Source organism: Phocoena sinus, chromosome 13, assembly GCF_008692025.1.
Source record: "Phocoena sinus isolate mPhoSin1 chromosome 13, mPhoSin1.pri, whole genome shotgun sequence".
Lineage (NCBI taxonomy): Eukaryota > Metazoa > Chordata > Mammalia > Artiodactyla > Phocoenidae > Phocoena > Phocoena sinus.
Window position 1 is genome coordinate 31,892,656 of NC_045775.1, and position 21,241 is coordinate 31,913,896.

General features: G+C 41.6%; 1 protein-coding gene across 3 annotated transcripts in view; it reads left to right on the forward strand.

Annotated features, from left to right (window-relative positions):
- TMEM178A (transmembrane protein 178A) overlaps positions 1-21,241 on the forward strand; it is a 248,504-nt gene that overhangs the window by 16,182 nt on the left and 211,081 nt on the right. The window contains exon 3 of one of the 3 annotated variants that reach the window (XM_032652737.1): positions 2,088-2,180. The exons of the other annotated variants lie outside the window; for them this stretch is intronic. The gene's annotated coding sequence lies outside the window, so the exon portion shown is untranslated. The remainder of the gene's footprint in view (positions 1-2,087; positions 2,181-21,241) is intronic. 3 annotated transcript variants of the gene reach the window in all.

Consider the following 21,241-nt stretch of genomic DNA (forward strand, 5'->3'; position numbering starts at 1 on the left):
TAAAGTTGACCCCCCCCCCCAAATTGGTCAAAGATTTGAACAGGTACTTCAAAAAGAGAATATCCAAGTGCCCAACAAACATGTGAAAAAGCACAGAACCAGAAGATGTGAAGCAGCTGGAACTCTCCTACACAGCTGGTGAGAATATAAATTGGTACCACTTTGGGAAACTATTTGGCAGTTTCTAAGAAAGCTGAATATGTGCATAACCCATGACCCAACAATATTAGTCCTATTTGTAGGAATCAAAATTTGCAAACAACCCAGATATCCATTCAACAGTAGATAAATGATGTGTATCTGCACAAAGCAATACTACACAGAATGAGAATGGATGAACTACTGCTACACATGGATGAAGCTTATACACATAATGTTGAGTGAAGGAAACCATACACAAAAGGCTGCATTTATTTAAAGTTCAAAAACAGAAGAGATTAAATTATGGTAATAGACATCAGGATTGTGGTTATCTGACAGAAGGTTATAATTGGGTGGGAGCATAAGGGGGCTTCTAGAGTGCCAGTAGCGCTTTTTGATATTCGTACTGGTTATATATGGGTGTGTTCACTTTGTGAAAATTCATTGCGATTTTACCCTTATGATCTGTGCCATTTTTATTTATGTATTTTATATTCAATAAAAGGTGTATTTAAATAGTTACAATCACATGAATACTTGTATAACTGTCATAATGTAGATTTTGAACTAAGTAAATTCTATTTATCTGAATTTGCCCAATCTAAGAATACCTTATAAATGGAAATCTAAACATTCAAAATAGAAAATTACTTGTAGTACAAAAGCACCTTTCACTTTACAAAACAACACATCAAATGCATGAAAGGAACAAGGATAACACCATAGCAGATCCATTTTTCAATTTTGTAAATTTATCCTAAGGAAAGAAATGATTCAACAGAAGCACAAAGCTTGCTGTGAAAATGTTCATTTTAAATATATGTCTGCTAGCTAAAATCAACCCAAATATCCAACCAGTGGATCAAGATTTAATAAATTATTATATACCAGTACAAGATGATAACATACATTTAAAATGATGAATAGACTTTGTAGAAACACTAAAAGTTTTTGCAGGTACAGCGTTAGGTAGAAAAATATAAGATGATAGGTACACCATGATTCTAACTATGTGAAAATGAACCAATGGGTAATATGAAAAAATTAAAAACTTTTCTGTTGGAGTGATAGATTTATGGATATTTTTTGGGGGGTGAGGGGATAACCGCCACCCTCTCCCCCACCGGCGCCCCAGCGCAACAGAAATATTTTCTCTATTATTTGGATCAGTTAGAGTTCTTTTGTTGCAAGCAACAGAAACTAGCTTAAATTAAAAAGAGACTAAAAAAATAAATAAATAAAAATAAAAAAATAAAAAAGAGACTTACAGAGTCATACAGGAGTAACTTACAGAATCAAAGGAATTACTGAATACCCAAGAGGAAAGAAGAGGAACCAGAAAGGTTACAGAGATTTCAGAAACAGAAGTTCCCCAACAAATTCTCTAGGATTCTGCCTCCTGATGACTAGTTTTAAATACCTTCTTTCCCCCTGTGCCTCTACTCAAGATTCAAATTATTGGGAGAGAAAATCTGATTATTCTGGCCTGAGTCAAGTATCCACCTTGTCCTTTGGCAACCAAATCAGAACAACCTGGAATTGGAGAAAGGCTCTTCTTTAAGGAAGAGGGGTAGTGTTGTTACTAGAAGAACAAGGAGTAGAAGGATACTGGGTGGGCCCAAACAGCAGTTCCATGAAATCATACATCATATTTTCAGTAAATCAGAATACTACTACTTTTTCTCTTATATTAAGTGAAAATATGCTTATTGTAAAAAATTTGCAAAATTCAGTAAAGTGTAAGTTAAGGGACTAATGCAAAAGCAAGCATCCTTTATCCCATTATCCATAACCCTATAGTAATTATCTACTGCTGTATAATAAATTATTCAAAACTAGGATGTCTACAAACAGAAAGTAGATTAGTGGTTTGCCTAGGTCTGGGGGGAGTTGGGAGACTGGGGGATAATAGCTAAGGAGTACAGGATTTCTTTTTTTTTTTTCAGGATTTCTTTATAAGGTTCTAAAATTGGATTACGGTGATGGTTGCACATCTCCAAATATACTAAAACCATTGAACTTTCAACAGGCGACTTATGGTATGTGAATTATATCTGAATAAAGTTGTATTTAAAAATACTAGTGTAACCAACTGTCCCAGTTTGCCCAGGACCTCCCTGGTTTTAGCCCTGAAAGTCCCATATCCCAGGAAACCCCTCAGTCCTGGTGAAACCTGGACAGTTGATCATCCTACTCAAAATTCAGCAGCTTAGGGCTTCCCTGGTGGCGCAGTGGTTGAGTCCGCCTGCAGATGCAGGGGACATGGGTTCGTGCCCCGGTCCGGGAAGATCCCACATGCCGCGGAGCGGCTGGGCCCGTGAGCCATGGCCGCTGGGCCTGTGCGTCCGGAGCCTGTACTCCGCAACAGGAGAGGCCACAACAGTGAGAGGCCTGCATACCGCAAAAAAAAAAAAAAATTCAGCAGCTTAAAACCATACACATTTGTTATCTCATAGCTTCTCTAGACCAAGAATCCAGGCGGAGCTTAACCATGTGGTTCTGGCTCAGGGTCTCTCATAAGCTTGCAGTCAAGTGGCAGCTGGGGCTGCAGTCACCTGAAGGCTTGACTTAGGCTGGGGGGGTCTGCTTCCAAGTTTACTCATGTGGTTTTATCAAGAGGCTACAATGGGGACTTCCCTGGCGGTCCAGTGGTTAGGACTCCACTGCAGGGGGCCCGGGTTCAATCCCTGGTCAGGGAACTAAGATCCCACAAACTACACAGTGTAGCCAAAAAAAAAAAAAAAAGAGGCCTCAATGTCTTGCCACATGTGTCTCCCCATAGAGAGAGACATGGCAGCTGGCCTTCCCCAAGAGCATGTGGTCTGAGAGAAAGGCTAACTTGGATGCTGTAGAGTCTTTTATAACCTTATCATGAAAGTTGCACGGCAGAAGTGATGACATTACTTCTGGAACAATGTGAGAGGGAACCACACAGCGTGTGAATACCAGGAGGCAAGAATCATTAGGCTATCCTGGAGGCTGGCTCCCAACTCTAACCTTGTCAGCATTTTACTAACGTTTTGCTGATCTTTAAATTATAACAGACCCAATTTAGAATATATGGACAATTTAAGAGTGCAAGTATAATAGAAAAACCTACAGTGATGAATACCTCTGCACATAAATTTTACTTCTCTCTCTGGTTATACAGGATAGATTTCTAGATGTGCAATTATTAGGGTACATGGCTTAAGCATCTTAAGACTTGTCATATAGTGCCAGAATGCCTTACGGATATTTGCAGTGTATCAGGGTGCTCATTTCACCATCCCCTTGCTAGCCTCAAATATTATTGTTAGTAGCTCTGCCAATTTCTAAGTGAAAAAGATACAATTATCTCCTTGTTTCAGAGCACCTTTTTAATAGCGAGGTTGAACATTTTCCCATGTGCAGTGGCCCTTGCTGATAAATAAGCATGTAACAGGCCATAAATCCTTTCCATGCTTTCATATTCACGCTTTCATTTAATATTTATTGAGTGCCTAGTGTAAGAACAAGGAAATGTCTCTGTTCCTAAGATGCTCATATTCAAATGAGAGAGATGGACAAGGAAGCAGTTCAATACATTTTAATCTGAGGAAATATTTAAAAAGCACAGAGTCAAGAAACCATTGGGTTGCTGGTGGAGACTGCAAGTACTTTTCTCTTGCTGGTGCGTCAAATACAGAGCTGAGGGATAAGGGAGTGTTAAGAGAATCAAACCAGACATGGGAGCTCAAATTAAATCTTGTTGGCCTTCTCAGCCTCATTAAAAAGGTTAGACTTTATCTCTGAAGGCAAAGGGAAAGCAGGGGTGAGCTGATCAGATTTGTGCTTTTGGAATTTCCCTTTGGCTAAAGTGTGGAGAAAGAATTGGAGAGGGGTAACAATCGAGATAGGATGGCTAGATGGCAAACAGCTGTAGTCTAGGAAGGTGTTGAGACTGGCCTTATCCCAGTGAGTAGCAGGAAGAATACTGAGGTTTAAATAGCATCCCTTGTTTCAGCCTAGGTCTCTGAGAAAATGAAGCAATAAAACAAAAGATAGACAGGTAGAGACTCCCCTGGTGGCTCAGTGGTTAAGAATCTACCTGCCAATGCAGGCGACACGGGTTTGATCCCTGGTCCAGGAAGATCCCACATACCGTGGAGCAACTAAGCCCGTGCACCACAGCTACTGAGCCTGTGCTCTAGAGCCTGTGAGCCACAACTACTGAGCCTGCACTCCACAACTGCTGAAGCCCACACACCTAGAGACCGTGCTCCGCAACAAGAGAAGCCACTGTAATGAGAAGCCCGGGCACCGTCACGAAGCGTAGCTCCCGCTCGCCGCAACTAGAGAAAGCCCACACGCAGCAACAAAGACCCAGTGCAGCCAAAAATAAATAAATAAGTTTATTTAAAAAATAATATATATAGGCAGATGGACTCCAAAACCTGCCATTTATTGCTGAAAAAAACTACCATAGAGGTTTTAGTGTGAGAGCCAGATGAGATGCTAAGTAAACCCCCAGATGAGGGCAGGCTTCTCTGAGGTGAATGTTGAGGTGTGCCACCTGGATCCCTCTTCAGAAATACAGGACATATTCCTCTGGCTGCCTGCAGTGCTGCTTCTGCCCTCAGCTAGCAGCTGTTTTTAGGGAGGGACTTGGCTAAACAAACCCACTAGCCCTATGTCTCCGTGGGGTGGCCGGCATCCAATGACTGATCAGGGAGCAATACAAAGCTTTGGTCCCCCACCCCCAATCTGAGACAACTTTGGAAGGTCATCTGAGCTTTGGAGCTCCCCCAAGGTCAGCTGAGGCCTCTATTGAGCCTGAATCTCAGCTAAACTTCTCCCTTTGCCCAATCTTGCTCCTTTCTCTTCCCTTCCTGTTCCTGTTCTTCCCATCCTATCCTGTTTTTCACCTTCCTGTTTTTTTCTTCCCTTCCCTTTCCTTCCCCAAGTATTGATTCCAGAAGCACTACCTCCTGCACACTAATATCTATCTCAGAACCTGCTTCCCAGTGAACCCAACCCGTGACACCTCTGGAGAATGCTATACCTGGAAGATTAGAATGTCTGTCCCCTGTAACTAGCCGCCAAGAGGATGAAGTGTGGCTCAGAACTAACACACCCAGATAAATCAGGGGTCAGTCCACCTTCCCTGAGACAGAGTGCTTAAATGGCATGGAGAGATGCCAGGAGTTAACACCACCTATGTGTGTTCAACAAAGCAGAAAACATTAGGATACCATCGAGTGATATTAAAGAGATAGAATTAATGTATTGGATATAGGTGAGGAAAAATAGGGCCAGTCAAGAATTACTCCTAGGTTTCTCATTCAGGTAACGGTGGATGGTAGTGCCATTTAGTGAGTTGAAAGAAAAAACATTTATTTGGAGGAAAATATGAGTTCAGTCTGAGGTGCCTTTAGGATGTCAAGGTAGAGTTTTTCATTAGGCAATTAAAGATAAATATCTGGAGTTCAGGAGCGTGGCCTGGAGTAGCAATATAATGTGTATGCTCATCGGTATCTGCCTAGTAATGATGAGGATCCCACAAGGCCGACAGAAATAATTTAGGGAACAGAAGTCAATTTATTTTTTAAAAACCCAACAGGGCTTCCCTGGTGGCGCAGTGGTTGAGAGTCCACCAGCCGATGCAGGGGACACGGGTTCGTGCCCCGGTCCGGGAAGATCCCACATGCCGCGGAGCGGCTGGGCCCGTGAGCCATGGCCAGTGAGCCTGCGCGTCCGGAGCCTGTGCTCCGCGATGGGAGAGACCACAGCAGTGAGAGGCCCACGTACCGAAAAAAAAAAACCAAAAAACCAACGATCTCTAGTGCTTTCAGAAACTTGAGAAGATATTACCTACCTAAAACAAGAGCAAGGATGTGATAAAAAGAATGACCAGAAATATGAGGAAGTCTTGGGACTGAAAATATGATTGGCAAAATAAAAGTTTCACTGGAAGGGTTAGAAGGTAGATCTCATAAATATCCCAAAAAGTAGAATATGAGAGAAAAGATGAGAGAAGTAAAGGATGATTTCAAAAGATCCAACAGTCAGTTAACAGTATCTTTATGTAGATCCTGTCCTGGTTCTTTTTTTTTAATTAATTAATTAATTTTTGGCTGCGTTGGGTCTTCATTGCTGTGTGTGGCTTTCTCTAGTTGCGGTGAGCAGGGGCTACTCTTCACTATGGTGCGCGGACTTGTCATTTCGGTGACTTCTCTTGTTGTGGAGCGGGCTCCAGTAACTGTGGCACGTGGGCTCAGTAATTGTGGCTCACGGGCTCTAGAGCATAGGCTCAGTAGTTGTGGTGCACGGGCTTAGTTGCTCTGCAGCATGTGGGATCTTCCTGGACCAGGGATCGAACCCATGTCCCCTGCATTGGCAGATGGATTCTTAACCACTGCGCCACCAGGGAAGTCCCTGTCCTGGTTCTTTTTATTATTTATATTCATCCTTGGTTTCTGGATCTGCTTTTAGTTCATAGAAGCAAAGGCTAGGGGCTTTGTGTTAGGCTGGAGGAAGAGATCTGGCAGAGGGGAAGGAATGGAGGGCGAGGTGAAGAAGGGATAACTCATGGGGTGCTCTCCCTGAGAAAGTTAAATGGGGTGGTCCTAAGCTCTGGTGCAGAGGCTCACCTTAAATGGCAGGATACCGTTTCTTTATGCAGGGGTGGAAAAAGTATGTGCAGGTGCAGATGACTTCATAGTCAGTGTCTTAGTCCTTTCAGGCTGCTGTAACAGAATACCATGGACTGGGTGGATTACAAACAACAGAATTTTATTTCTTACCGTTCTAGAGGTTGGAAAGTCCAAGATCAAGGTGCCAAGCACGTTCAGTGACTGGTGAAAGCCCCCTTCTTGGTCCTCAGAGCTCTCTGGGACCTCTTTTAGGAGACTAATCCCAGTTATGACAGCTCCATCCTCATGACCTAATCACCTCCCGAAGACTCCACCTCCAGATACCATCACACTGGTGATTAGATTTCAGCATATGAGTTTTGGGGGAACACAAACATTCAGTCTATAGCAGGTGACTGGAAATGGAGGGAGTTCTTTTCTGTTGGTTTCTATGTTCTCTGTGAAGTATGGGCACTGTCATCTGTTGAAGTTTACTGGGTGAGCAGGGAGGTTGGGGTGGGCTATGTGTAGGGAACTCTGAGAAGTATGGAGATTTGGGGGAAATAGTCTAAATGAAGGATGAAAACAACAACAGCCAAAAAAGCTGCATAGAGAAATAAGAAATGATTGCCAGGGTACTCCGAGGGCCCCGGTGAGTGGTAGGTGAGTTGTAACACCAGTGAAAAGTTGAGAGTAGATTTTGACAATCAGAGCTGAAATGAGGAACCTCTCAAAAAGAGGAGGCAAGCTAGTTTCATAACAAAAAGGTTCTCCTGAGAAGAGAGTCGCATAAATGAGAAAGAGAAAAACATCCTCCTATGAGTCACAGGCCTCACTTTCATCAGCTCCCTGGTCCTGCTTTGATGTTTACAAAGGGACAAGTGATTATCAAGGGGAAAGGTGAAGGGAATAATAAACCAAGGACGCAGCAGAAGGAAGCGACTACAGAACCCAAAGAAGGGAGAGGCCAGCATGCACCCAGCTGGGAGGAAACAGGGGAGAGGGCTTCCTGGAGCTCTCTTCATAGATCAGCCGCATCCCCACTCACACAGAAACTCCCTACAGCGATCAGACACTTGGTTGTCTTCACTGCTCTACTCTCAGCATCTAGAACAGAGCCTGGCACCGCATAGGTGCAAGATAAACATTTGGTGAATGAATGAAGTCCATGGTGCAGACACAGGCTTTCTGAATGGCTGAGTGCACCAAAGTCTGCTGTTTTGTTTTTTCTTCCCCTTCTTTACAAGAAGTTTTCAAACAGCCTTTGGGCCTGCTGGGGCCTTTTCCAAAGACACATAATCCGACTGCTGCTCCAAAGGCCTTACCGCCTACTTCCCAATCAGAACTGCCTCTCTCCGTCCTTGTTGGAAAGGGAGGCACAGCTTGCTTTGCAAGAACCTTGCATAGAAAATGGTGAAATCTGGGCTGTTTTTCATCTTTTTCAGCCTCATTTCCTAAATTAAAGAAAGAGAGATGTAAGGAACCTTAGGAATATGAAACTTCTCTGGAATGATCTTTATTGAGAGGTGCTTGGAACCAGCTGAAATCCTGAAGGGCTGTCAAGGCAGCCATGAAGAAAGGAAAATGACAGATAACTTCAACAATCGTAGCCAAACTCTGAAAAGGATATGTAGAGCAGCTGCTATTTTTTCCTTCCCAGAGTGGTTTGCCTTTCCCCTAGCTTAGTAATTGTAAGATTGCTTTAGATTATTTTGGGGTAGAGGAGGAGAGGGAGAAAGGAATCCAGTGTTTAGGAAGTAGCATGATGTGGTGGGTAGTACCCTGGAAGCTGTGTAATTTACACAGCTGTTTTATCATACATGCTGACTTCCTCTCCTTTTAGGACATCCCCGACCGTTAAGTAGGGTTTTTATTTATGGCATTCTCCTAAGGAGATTGTTCACAGTATTTGGGTCCCCCTTCCCAGTTCAGTCTGTCTTTGTGGTCCGTAAATCATCTCTTCAAGGGCTTTATTCGTGGTGAAGGGCTATTTTGTCTGCCCTACAACTACCAAAAAAGTGCAAGAAAAATTGCATGTAGTCAACCAAATGGGCGAGGAACACTTGGCTGCACTAAAGAATTTCCAGCCATGGTATTCTCAGCTTGCCCTTTTGCTGTGAGCAGTGCACAAAGTCCCCAGACATTTTCCCTGAAATCTCCACCTCCCCACTGGCAAGGCCAGAGGCACTGAGAGAATGGGGAGAGGAAGCTTGTAGAGTGGCGATTTGCTTGCACCCTTGTTCTCACCACATTGTGAGGTACCTGCTTCCAAATTGAGCTAGTGGTGAGAAAGAAACTGAAACTGATTTGCCCATGGTCGGTCTGAGTGAATGTTGACCCAGGACTGAAGCACAGAATCTCTGCACCCCGGCCTGGCTTGCGGCACACTGGGCTGAGTCACAGCTTCACCAGGAAAGCAGCGCAGAGGCGCAGATGCCTGATCTGGAGCAGGCCTTTAGAAAGGGGAGGGTCTTTTCCTAAACAGAGTGAATGCCTACATTCACAGAGCTACAAGGGGTCTTGAAAAAAAAAAAAAAAAATCACACACTACAGGTAAATAAAGAATTTTTCTTTCTACCCCTCCTCTCACCTCCATTTCAGGTTTCTACTTTCTGCCAACACAGATTTCACTTTGGACTGTATCGTTTCATCTTTTCAGATATTTAGATATATGTATTATTTATCTGTATATTATATATTTATATACATATGTGTGTATACACACACACACACACACACACACACAAATTAGAAAGAGAGACAATTTTGCTTTGAACTGAATGGTATCATACAGTGTGGGTTGTTCCCCAACTTGCTTTTTTTTCTTTTTTTTTCTTTAATTTAGCCATGCTTTAACCACGCCTCTTGGAGATTTTTCTGTGTCAGTGTGTTTTAATTCTTTTTGACTGCTGCATACTCTTACATAAGCCAGATGCATCGCTATTTATCTAACTGTTCCTCTTTTGATGATTATTTAGGTTGCTCTAGGTTTTCACTACTATGGATAGTACTTCAGTGAACAACCTCTTACCACTTTCCTTCTTGCACCCATGCAAGTATTTCTGTAGAGTAGATACCAAGGTTGTGAGACTGCAGAGTGAAAGGATTGATGCCTCTACAGTTGGAAGGGCTACTGCCCAATTTGTTCTCCAAATAGGCTTGCCCAGTTTATATTCCCAGCAGTGGTTTAAGAGAGTACCTCAATTCCAATATGCCTGTCAGTGTTTGATATCAGTCTTCTGACTTATTGCCAGTTAAATGTGGAAAATGGTATCCCCATGCTTTCATTTGCATTTCCCCCTAAAAGGGTGAGACTGAGCATCTTTTCAGATGTTTGCCATTCACGTTTCCTCTTTTGTGAATTGCCTGTTCATATTTTTTATCCATTTTCTATTTTGTTGGTCTTTTTTTTAAGGATCTGTAAGAGTAAGTCCTTTGCTATGTATGTTACCATGATCTCACCCAGTCTATCACTAGAATTTTAATCTCATTTATGGTTTCTTTTGTTGAACAGATTTAAAGTTTTGATAAAGTGAAGCTTCTTAACGTTTTCAATACTTTTCTTTATGGCTTTTGCATTTTGTATATTGTTTCAGGAGATCTTTCCTACCCCCAAGATCAGAAACATGGTCTTCTATACATTTTCTTTTAAGAGTTTGATGATATCTTTGTTTTTTCACCCAAATCTATCTAGAGTTTATTTTAATAATGTGAGGTAAAAAAAAAGTCACTTAATTTTTTTCCTAATAATAGCCAATTGTTTTAACATCACTTATTGAAGAGTCCATTCCTTCCCTTATTGTTTTGAAATACTACCTTTATAACATACTAAATTCCTATAAACATGGGCCCATTTCTGGGCTTTCTCTTTTTTTCCATTGAGCTATTGATCAATTTTTGTTCTGTTGGAAATCTATTGAATTTATGGATAATTTGGGGACAACTATTATCCTGACAACATTAAGTTCTCCTATTCAGGTCTTTATCTAGGTTTCATAGCTTTTTCTTGTAGTTCTGGCACATATCCTATTAGTTTTTTTGGTGGCTATTCTCTAGTTTTTGTTGCTGTTGTGAATGGAACCTATTTTTTCTCCTTATCACACTTTCTATTTTTAAAATAATTGGTCTACAGACTTTTTTTTTTTTTTTGCAGTACGCGGGCCTCTCACTGTTGTGGCCTCTCCCGTTGCGGAGCACAGGCTCCGGACGTGCAGGCTCAGCAGCCATGGCTCACGGGCCCAGCCGCTCCACGGCATGTGGGATCCTCCCGGACCGGGGCACGAACCCGTGTCCCCTGCATCGGCAGGTGGACTCTCAACCACTGCGCCACCAGGGAAGCCCTATACTGACTTTTTTTTTTTGCTTATTGATATTGCATCATTGGTTCTAATAGGTTTTTCAGCTAATTTTCTTGGGTTTCTAGGTAACTGATCATGTTATCTGGAAATAGAAACTACTACGTCTCTTCATGTGTTTTGTCAGGATTCTTTTAGGTTAGAATAACAGAAACCTAATTCAAATTAACTTAACCAAAAAAGGGAAACTATGGGCTCACTTAACTAATAAGAAGCCAATGTGTCTGGATCCAGGTTATCAAATAATATCATTAGATCTTGGTCTTGCTTTCTCTGTCCCTCTAGTGTACTTCCCTCTGTCTTGTCTCCATTTTCTAGTCAGTATATCCCTGTAGTGCCAAGATGACCTACATCATATATTCTCTCAGTGAAAGCCAGAGCTTCCTTTTTAGTGTTTACCTGTTGCTACCTGCCGAAATTCTAGGATGGTTTTGATTCTTTGATTTGGTCACATGCTCATCTCTGAACCAATCATTTCAGTCAGTGTGTTAGAATATACGTATAGACAGAAAGTAAGACTGGTTCTCTAAGGAAAATTGGAATGCCATTATCAAAAGAAGGGGAAATAGATGCTGGGCAGAACGAAAACAGAAGCTGTCCACTACCATATTTAAACCTCTTTCAATATTTTCAATATTTAAATCTCTGATTTCTTTTCTTTGGTCTTATAACCTTCCCCTCCATTTTCTGTCTGGTGTGAATTCTTCTCCATGTTGTTGCTTCTACTTTTGGCTTGCTTTCTTAGCATTAGTTTCCTCCCTCCCTCCCTTCCTTCCTGCCTCCCTTCCTTCCTGTGTCCCTCCAAACTCAACCTTCCCTGTTTGTAGTTTTGTGGTTCCTCCATCTAGTTCCTGGGACTCCCAGGCCAGACCTTGATCTTATCCTATAGCATTGTAGATCCAATCCCTTCTCCAGAGGCAAATTCTGGCTGTGACACTGTGCCTTACACTTCCACCCTCCCTAGGTATGTCAGTTTGTTCAAGCCCGTAGTCCTAGGCAGCTGCTTTCAAGGGGGCAGCCCTGTCCGGCCCTTGATTTCAGGTGCCGCACACGGGAGATGTTTAGCCCTTAATACCCTGCATGAGTCCAGTTCCTGAATGCCTCTGTTGGCTTTTGGCCGAATCCTGCAGGTCTACAGCTCTAGGCCACTTACTGTATTATTTCCATTCCATTTCTGGGCAGCAGAGCTGTTTTTGAGTGTAAACATGTCTGACATCTCTCCCATTTTATATTTCATCTGTTATCACTATCATTTTGTATTAGAGTGGTCCTCAGAACACTGTAAATCCACTCCCATTTGCTCTCTCTACTGTTCGGGATCTAGCTTCCTCCCATCCCACCTTTCTCTGAGAAACTGCTCTCTCTGAGGTCACCACTGTGATTACTCAGTCACCAAATTAAATGGCTTTTTCCTTCAGTCCTCATTTTTCTTCACTCCTCTGCAGCATCAACAATGTTAATTGCTCTTCCTTTTACCCGTCTCTGTCTTTGGCTAATACAGTGCTCCACTGTCCTGGTTCACTACCACTTCTGACTCTTCCTTTTTTTTTTTTTTTTAAGTTTATTTGTTTATTTTATTTTTGGCTGCATTGGGTCTTCGTTGCTGCATGCAGGCTTTCTCTAGTTGCGGCGAGTGGGGGCCACTCCTCGTTGTGGTGCGTGGGCCTCTCATTGCAGTGGCTTCTCTTGTTGCAGAGCTCGGGCTCTAGGTGCACAGGCTTCCGTAGTTGCGGCACACAGGCTCAGTAGTTGTGGCGCACGGGCTTAGTTGTTCCGCGGCATCTTCCTGGACCAGGAAGGACCGTGGGATCTTCCTGGACCCTGGCTGGAACACATGTCCCCTGCATTGGCAGGTGGATTCTTAACCACTGTGCCACCAAGGAAGCCCTGACTCTTCCTTTTTTTAAACTGCTTTCACTTCCTCCCCATATTTTGTAACCGTAGATGTCCCCAAGGCCTTTGACCTCTTGTTTCACTCTCTCTTTTACCCTTACACATTCCCACGTCTTCAGTAATCTCTAAAATGGAGTCCCTATCTTTACCCCAGGACTTTTTCTGCCTGAGTTCTATAGCTATCCATCTGCCTGTTGTAGTTCCACTTGATGTCTTGCTGTTCCATCGAATTTCCTCCCTTTTTGAATCTTCCCAATTCCATCACAGATACTATCTTTCTCCTAGTTTCTAAGGGTCAAAGTCATACCCATCCTTGATTCCTCCTATTTTCTCTAGAGCCAGTTAATTACACATTCTATTGATCCTCTTGCCTTAAATTTCCTCTTTCTTGCCATTGCACTGTTCACACATGTGCTGTGATCCCCTATCATTCCTCTTTTAGACCATTTCAATGTTTTCCTAACAAAGGAGGGTAGTTGAAAGTGGCAGGATTTTGATGAGTTTGTGTCAAAGTTTATGATTCTGGAAACTCCCTTCCAGAAAAGACTTAACTTATAAATATTCATAGCTTTCTTCCCTGCCACCTTACCCCTAATGAGGAGGAAGAACCCTTTATTGTATGGACAAAACATCAAGACTGTTGTATTGATCACACACACCGTGGGTTCAGTCCAGAAAGGCTACATTTTTCTATTAGAAAGAGCAAGACACTATCAACAGAAAAAAATGCATTTTAGCTGAGACTTAAAGGATGAGTAGGACAACCTATTTTGAAAACCTGGGGAAGAGAGGCTTGTATTCCAGATAGAACAGGAAGCATAAGCAAACCAAAATATAACATGGTGCCTGTGAGTGAGTTAGTGAGTGAGTGTGTGTGTGTGTGTGTGTGTGTGTGTGTGTGTGTGTGTGTGTGTTGGGGTCTACAAAGAGTCACTGTGAGCCAGGGGGAATGGAGATAAATGAAGCTGGACAGAAATGCTTTCCACACCAAATTAAGGACTACTGTTTGGGGTATCATGGATGCGTTGGAAGCGGGTGTGGGGTAACATGGCCGCATTTGTAGCTATTTGGATTGCATCTTTCGCTAAGCAGGATTTAAGGCAGAGAAGGAATGGGTATGTATTAATGAGATTGTGATTGCTGCTCTGCACTGCTTCTTTAGGGCTGCTTGTGACCAGAATTGCTGAATGGGGGAGTATCTGTGGAGAAGAAATACAGGAGCAGCCCTCAGGAAAAAGGGGCTCCTGGGCTCGTCAGAATGTGTTTGCCTGGTGGGGGACCAAACCAAGGTTTAGACCAGAGGAGCTAGCATCATGGCTGGGAAGATGACTGCATGGGTTATCATATCTAAAAGGGGTTTCATAGATGAAACTGAGGGCATGAGTCAAATGGAGATCTCAGCCCCGTCATTTAATGGCTCTCCTACTTGTGAAATTCCTGTCGGTCTTTCAGGGCCCATTTGACATGCCAGATGCTCTCTGAAGTTTGTCCTTTAGCCCCTAGCTGGAAGGTATCTCTTTCTCTTTATAAACTCTATAACTTGTGGTTTACAAGTATTTTATAGCTTTGTATTCCCCCTGTGGGTAAAATCTCCAAAGATTGTCTTGCTTATCTTTGTATCTCCTCTATCACCTGAGATTCTGCTCCATATACACTCTCTACTGAAGAAATAATAACTGAACTGAATGTGCACTTTCACAGGAAAAGTACATCCTACAGGATTTAATAAGTATGAACCTTAAATAATGAAATATTTCAAGGAATTTGAATATTTCAAAGCTCCATCCATACAAGGCCTGAATAATTAATGCAAATATTTGAAGAAAAGAACAAAAGCTTATCTAATAATTCAATACACTGTTCTTTATTTTGGTCCATAAAAGGAGATCTCATGCTTAGTTTTGGTGGTAAGCTCAGCTCTAGACGCTTGGAAATGCAGATTAGGTCAATTACATCACAATTATATTTGAAAATTGAAAAGAAGCATTTTCCAAAAGGCAGATTTCAAATCTATGCCTTTTCAAAGGACATGTCATTTGGAAAGAAGCTGAATCACACCATGAAATATGTGGCATTTCTTTTGGTTTGCACTGTCTTCTGTACTAGTGGTAGGCTCGTGTGATATGCAGAAATGTGCTTAATCAAATTTAGCTTGACTTGCTCAAGTTAAGAAAATGTATATGAAGTGTTTCTGAGATAAGGAGAGGCATATTCTTTTTTTACCACACATACCTCCTATGTGGCTGCAGTTGTCTTATTCCCTTATTTGAAAATTTGGCTCTCTTTATAAACTCTACAAATTCCTACTCATTTAGAACAGAACTAGAATAGCCTGGAAACCTATGGAGCTGAATGGTATTTTAGAGTGCTGACTCTCATTTTCCCTTCAGTAAAGAACCCGACGCTGTTACTTGTGTTTATCTTATAGTACACACACTCAGGATTACTCACCTGGGAGCGAGACCTGAGTTCTGGTGCAAGCCTTGTATTTACTGACCTGTGTGATGCAAGTCGTTTAACCTCTGAGGTAAAAAGAGAGGGCTGTTGCCTATAACTCCATGATTCTGCAGTTCAAGTATAATCAACTCGAATGTGCGATGATCTCTTTAAAAATAATTTTTAAAAATTGCTAGTGGCCTTAATAAATGTGTACCATTGAGCCTTGAGTGGTATTTTTGAAATAATGTAAGACAGGGAGAGAGGGTCGGGAGGTCCCTTCCTTTATATGAATTTTATACGGGATGTGTTAGCTTGAGGTAGCACTTGCCTAGTGTTAGGGGTCTATAGATACTACTAGAATTAGGGGAGGTGGAGATAAGGATAATGGAATTTTGAGTTAACAAGTGGCAGAACTGGATGAAAAAACATTTCAATAAAGAAGGTCTCAACAAAGTTTAATCTACTAATTTAATGATAATTAATGGAATTTAGTGGAATTTAAGAGTGAAAAATTTCTACAATTATAGCATGAGGGAATGAATAGAGTTTTGTTAGATAAGCTGCTATTGTTTTTGAAATGAAGAGTTAAGAATCAAGCAGTAAATTAGGACAATAACAATTGCCTGGTAAACAGAATCCAGTATGTGTAACTTACTCTCGCTATAGGTAGAATATTTGTTTAATTTTATTTCTGTAAGCCACTTCACAAACCCCTACCAATAATGTGAGTTATATCTTTGGGCTCAACTTTCATTGTCTAAATAATATTCTTGGGACGGGTAATAATCTCCAGTTGGAGCTAGAAACATTTTGATTCAGAAATCAGTTGATTTCTGTATGTTGTAGTATTTGATTTTACATCATCTTTTTCTTGTTCCATTGAAATTTGTTGCTTTTTTCAATGACAAGTTGATGTTCCAGTAATACTACATATATGTATACACACACACACACACACAATCCTGTGGTTCTCACTGAACTTGGCCAAGTTTCCAAACTGTAAATGATAAACCAGATTATGGTCCTCCTCCCCAGAGGTTTAAGGGACCTAGATTAATGGTTTTCCTAGACTCATGGTTCTCCTCCCCAAAGGCTTCAGGGACTCTGAAGTTTCTAAATAGATTTACTTCAAAAGTATTCTAGAGATTTTTTTTTGCTTTTGTTTGACTCATTTCCTTCTTGATAAGATTCTATTTCCTTTCTCTTCCTCTTCACTCTCTTACTTAACATAGCCCTGAAATATGGTGTAGCCCTCCTGAAATACTGCTTTCAACAAATATACTCATCATGAGATAGCTGAAAATTTAGGGGCGTATGTGTTACTTATGTTCCTGTTAATTCTTTGCTTCCCATCCCACTTCTGATTATAATAAACTCTCATATTTGGCACCAGATTGTCTTGCTACCATTCTGACGTTAAAACATCAGTTTGTTCCATTCTCTTTGAACAAAGATTAAACTACAATGCAGTCTTAACACAATAAATAATGTACTTACTGGTTTTGACCTTTGGTTTAGTAATGAGGAGCCTAGGAAGAAAGTAAGCCTCTTTTACGCTTTCAAGTATGTTGCAGTAGACTCAGTGTTTGTGTCCCCCCAAAATTCTTATGTTGGAACCTAATCCCCAATGTGATGGTATTTGAGGGGGTGAGACTTTGGGAGGTGATTAGGTCATGAAGGTGGAATCAGTGCCCTTATAAAAGAGACCCCAGAGAGCTCTCTTGCCCCTTACCCCAAGTGAGGACACAGTGAGAAGACTAACATCTGTGAACCAGGAAGTGGGCTCTCGCCAGACACTGAAATGTACTGGCACCTTGTCTTGGACTTCCCAACCTTCAGAACGGTGAGAAATAAGTTTCTGTTGTTTATAATCCACCCAGTCTATGGTATTCTGTTATAGCAAGTTGAATGGACTAAGACATATAGCAACCTTGTCTGGGTATCTCTAGGGTGTAGTGAATCAGAATAATTTGGATTCCCTTCTTTTCCCCACTACCCGTCCCATTCCCTCACCTGGCAGGGAGGGATATTTGCTCCTTGAATGCCATATACAAATGGGCAGGCTGCGCATGGCCTTCCACCGCCATCTTCAGTTGCAGTGTCAGGTGCAGCACTTCTGAACACGGCCCGGCCTGCCGAGCTGAGGTGACAGTGCAGCCACTTCTCCCTAGACACTCTGATCTAAAGTGCGGTGTGTGAGGCCTCTGCATGAAGCACACTGTGAACAAGTGAAACTAGACGAAGCACAAAGGAAAAGAAAAGAAAAAAAGCAAGCTGTGAACCTTCTGAAAAAAATGCCTCTGCACCTCTAGCTCTTGCAGAGGTTGGCGTTGTCAGTGGAGTCTCCTATTGTAGGGGGATGCAAGATGGCGGAGGAGTAAGACATAAAGGTCACCTTCCTCCCCACAAATACATCAAAAATACATCTACATGTAGAACAAGTCCTACAGATCACCTACTGAACGTTAGCAGAAGACCTCAGACTTCCAAAAAGGCAAGAAAATCTCCACATACCTGCCCTGGTGTCAGGCCTGAGCCTCCGAGGTGGGAGAGCCGAGTTCAGGACACTATACCACCAGAGACCTCCTGGCCCCACATATTGTCAATTGGCGAGAGATCTCTGTCTAAACACTAAGACCCAGCTCCACCCAATGGCCAGCAAGCTCCAGTGCTGGACGCCCCATGCCAAACAACTAGCAAGACAGGAACACAACGCCACCCATTAACAGAGAGGCTACCTAAAATCATACAGACACCCCAAAACACACCGCCAGATACAGCCCTTACCACCAGAAAGACAAGATCCAGCCCCACCCACCAGAACACAGGCACCAGTCCCCTCCACCAGGAAGACTACACAACCCACTGAACCAACCTCACCCACTGGGGGCAGACACCAAAACCAAGAAAAACTATGAACCTTCAGCCTGCAAAATGGAGACCCCCAAACACAGTAAGTTAAGCAAAATGAGAAGACAGAGAAATACACAGCAGATGAAGGAGCAAGGTAAAAAACACACCAGACCAAACAAATGAAGAGGAAAGAGGCAGTCTACCTGAAAAAGAATTCAGAGTAATGATAGTAAAGATGATCCAAAATCTTGGAAATAGAATGGAGAAAATACAAGAAACGTTTAACACGGACCTAGAAGAACTAAAGAGCAAACAAACAATGATGAACAACACAATAAATGAAATTAAAAATTCTCTAGAAGGAATCAATGGCAGAATAACTGAGGCAGAAGAACAGATAAGTGGTGTGGAAGATAAAATAGTGGAAATAACTACCACAGAGCAGAATAAAGAAAGAAGAGTGAAAAGAATTGAAGACAGCCTCAGAGACCTCTGGGACAACATTAAATGCACCAACATACGAATTTTAGGGGTCCGAGAAGAAGAAGACAAAAAAAAAAAAGGGTCTGAGACAATATTTGAAGACATTATAGTTGAAAACTTCCCTAACATGAGAAAAGAAATAATCAAGTCCAGGAAGCACAGAGAGTCCCATACAGGATAAATCCAAGGAGAAGCATGCCAAGACACATATTAATCAAACTATCAAAAATTAAATACAGAGAAAAAGTATTAAAAGCAGCAAGGGAAAAGCAACAAACAACACACAAGGGAATCCCCATAAGGTTAACAGCTCATCTTTCAGCAGAAACTCTGCAAGCCAAAAAGGAGCGGCAGGACATATTTAAAGTGATGAAAGGGAAAAACCTACAACCAAGATTACCCAGCAAGGATCTCATTCAGATTTGATGGAGAAATTAAAATCTTTACAGACAAGCAAAAGTTAAGAGAATTCAGCACCACCAAACCAGCTTTACAACAAATGCTAAAGGAACTTCTCTAAGCAGGAAACACAAAAGAAGAAAAAGACCTAACAAAAAACCCCAAAACAATTAGGAAAATGGTAATAGGAACATACATATCGATAACTACCTTAACTATAAAGGGATTAAATGCTCCAACCAAAAGACATAGACTGGCTGAATGGATACAAACACAAGACCCATACATATGCTGTCTACAAGAGACCCACTTCAGACCTAGGGACACATACAGACTGAAAGTGAGGGGTTGGAAAAAGATATTCCATGCAAATGGAAATCAAAAGAAAGCTGGAGTAGCAATTCTCATATCACACAAAATAGACTTTAAAATAAAGACTATTACAAGAGACAAAGAAGGACACCACATAATGATCAAGGGATCAATCCAAGAAGAAGATATAACAATTGTAAATATTTATGCACCCAACATAGGAGCACCTCAATACATAAGGCGAATGCTAACAGCCATAAAAGGGGAAATCAACAGTAACACAGTAATAGTAGGGAACTTTAACACTCCACTTTCACCAATGGACAGATCATACAACATGAAAATAAATAAGGAAACACAAGCTTTACATGACACATTAAACAAGATGGACTTAACTGATATTTATAGGACATTCCATCCAAAAACAGCAGATTACACTTTCTTCTCAAGTGCTCATGGAACATTCTCCATTGTAGGTCATATCTTGGGTCACAAATCAAGCCTTGGTAAATTTAAGAAATTTGAAATCGTATCAAGTATCTTCTCCGACCACAATGCTATGAGACTACGTATCAATTACAGGAAAAAATCTGTAAAAAATACAAACAGGTGGAGGCTAAACAATACTACTACATAACAAAGAGATCACTGAAGAAATCAAAGAGGAAATTAAAAAATACCTAGAAACAAATGACAATGAAAACATGATGACCCAAAACCTATGGGATGCAGCAAAGCAGTTCTAAGAGGGAAGATTATAGCAATACAGCCCTACCTCAAGAAACAAGAAACTTCTCAAATAAACAACCTAACCTTACACCTAAAGCAATTAGAGAAAGAAGAACAAAAAAACCCCAGTTTGCAGAAGGAAAGAAATCATAAAGATAAGAGCAGAAATAAATGAAATAGAAACAATGAAAACGGGCTTCCCTGGTGGTGCAGTGGTTGAGAGTCCGCCTGCCGATGCAGGGGACACAGGTTCGTGCCCCGGTCCGGGAAGATCCCACACGCCACGGAGCAGCTAGGCCCGTGAGCCATGGCCGCTGAGCCTGCGCATCCGGAGCCTGTGCTCCGCAACGGGAGAGACCACAACAGTGAGAGGCCTGCGTACCGCAAAAAAAAAAAAAAAAAAAAAAGAAACAAAGAAAACAATAGCAAAGATCAATAAAACTAAAAGCTGGTTCTTTGAGAAGATAAACAAAATTGATAAACCATTAGCCAGACTCATCAAAAAAAAAGGGAGAAAACTCAAATAAGTAGAATTACAAAAGAAAAAGGAGAAGTAACAACTGACACTGCAGAAATACAAAGGATCATGAGAGATTACTACAAGCAACTCTATGCCAATAAAATGGACAACCTGGAAGTAAAGGACAAATTCTTAGAAATGCACAACCTTCCGAGAATGAACCAGGAAGAAATAGAAAATATAAACAGAACAATCACAAGCACTGTAATTGAAACTGTGATGAAAAATCTTCCAACAAACAAAAACCCAGGACCAGATGGCTTCACAGGCAAATTCTATCAAACATTTAGAGAAGAGTTAACACCTATCCTTCTCAAACTCTTCCAAAATATAGCAGAGGGAGGAACACTCCCAAACTCATTCTATGAGGCCACCATCACCTTCATACCAAAACCAGACAAAGATGCCACACAAAAAAAGAAAATTACAGGTCAATACCACTGATGAACATAGATGCAAAAATCCTCAACAAAATACTAGCAAACACAATCTAGCAGCACATTAAAGGATCATACACCATGATC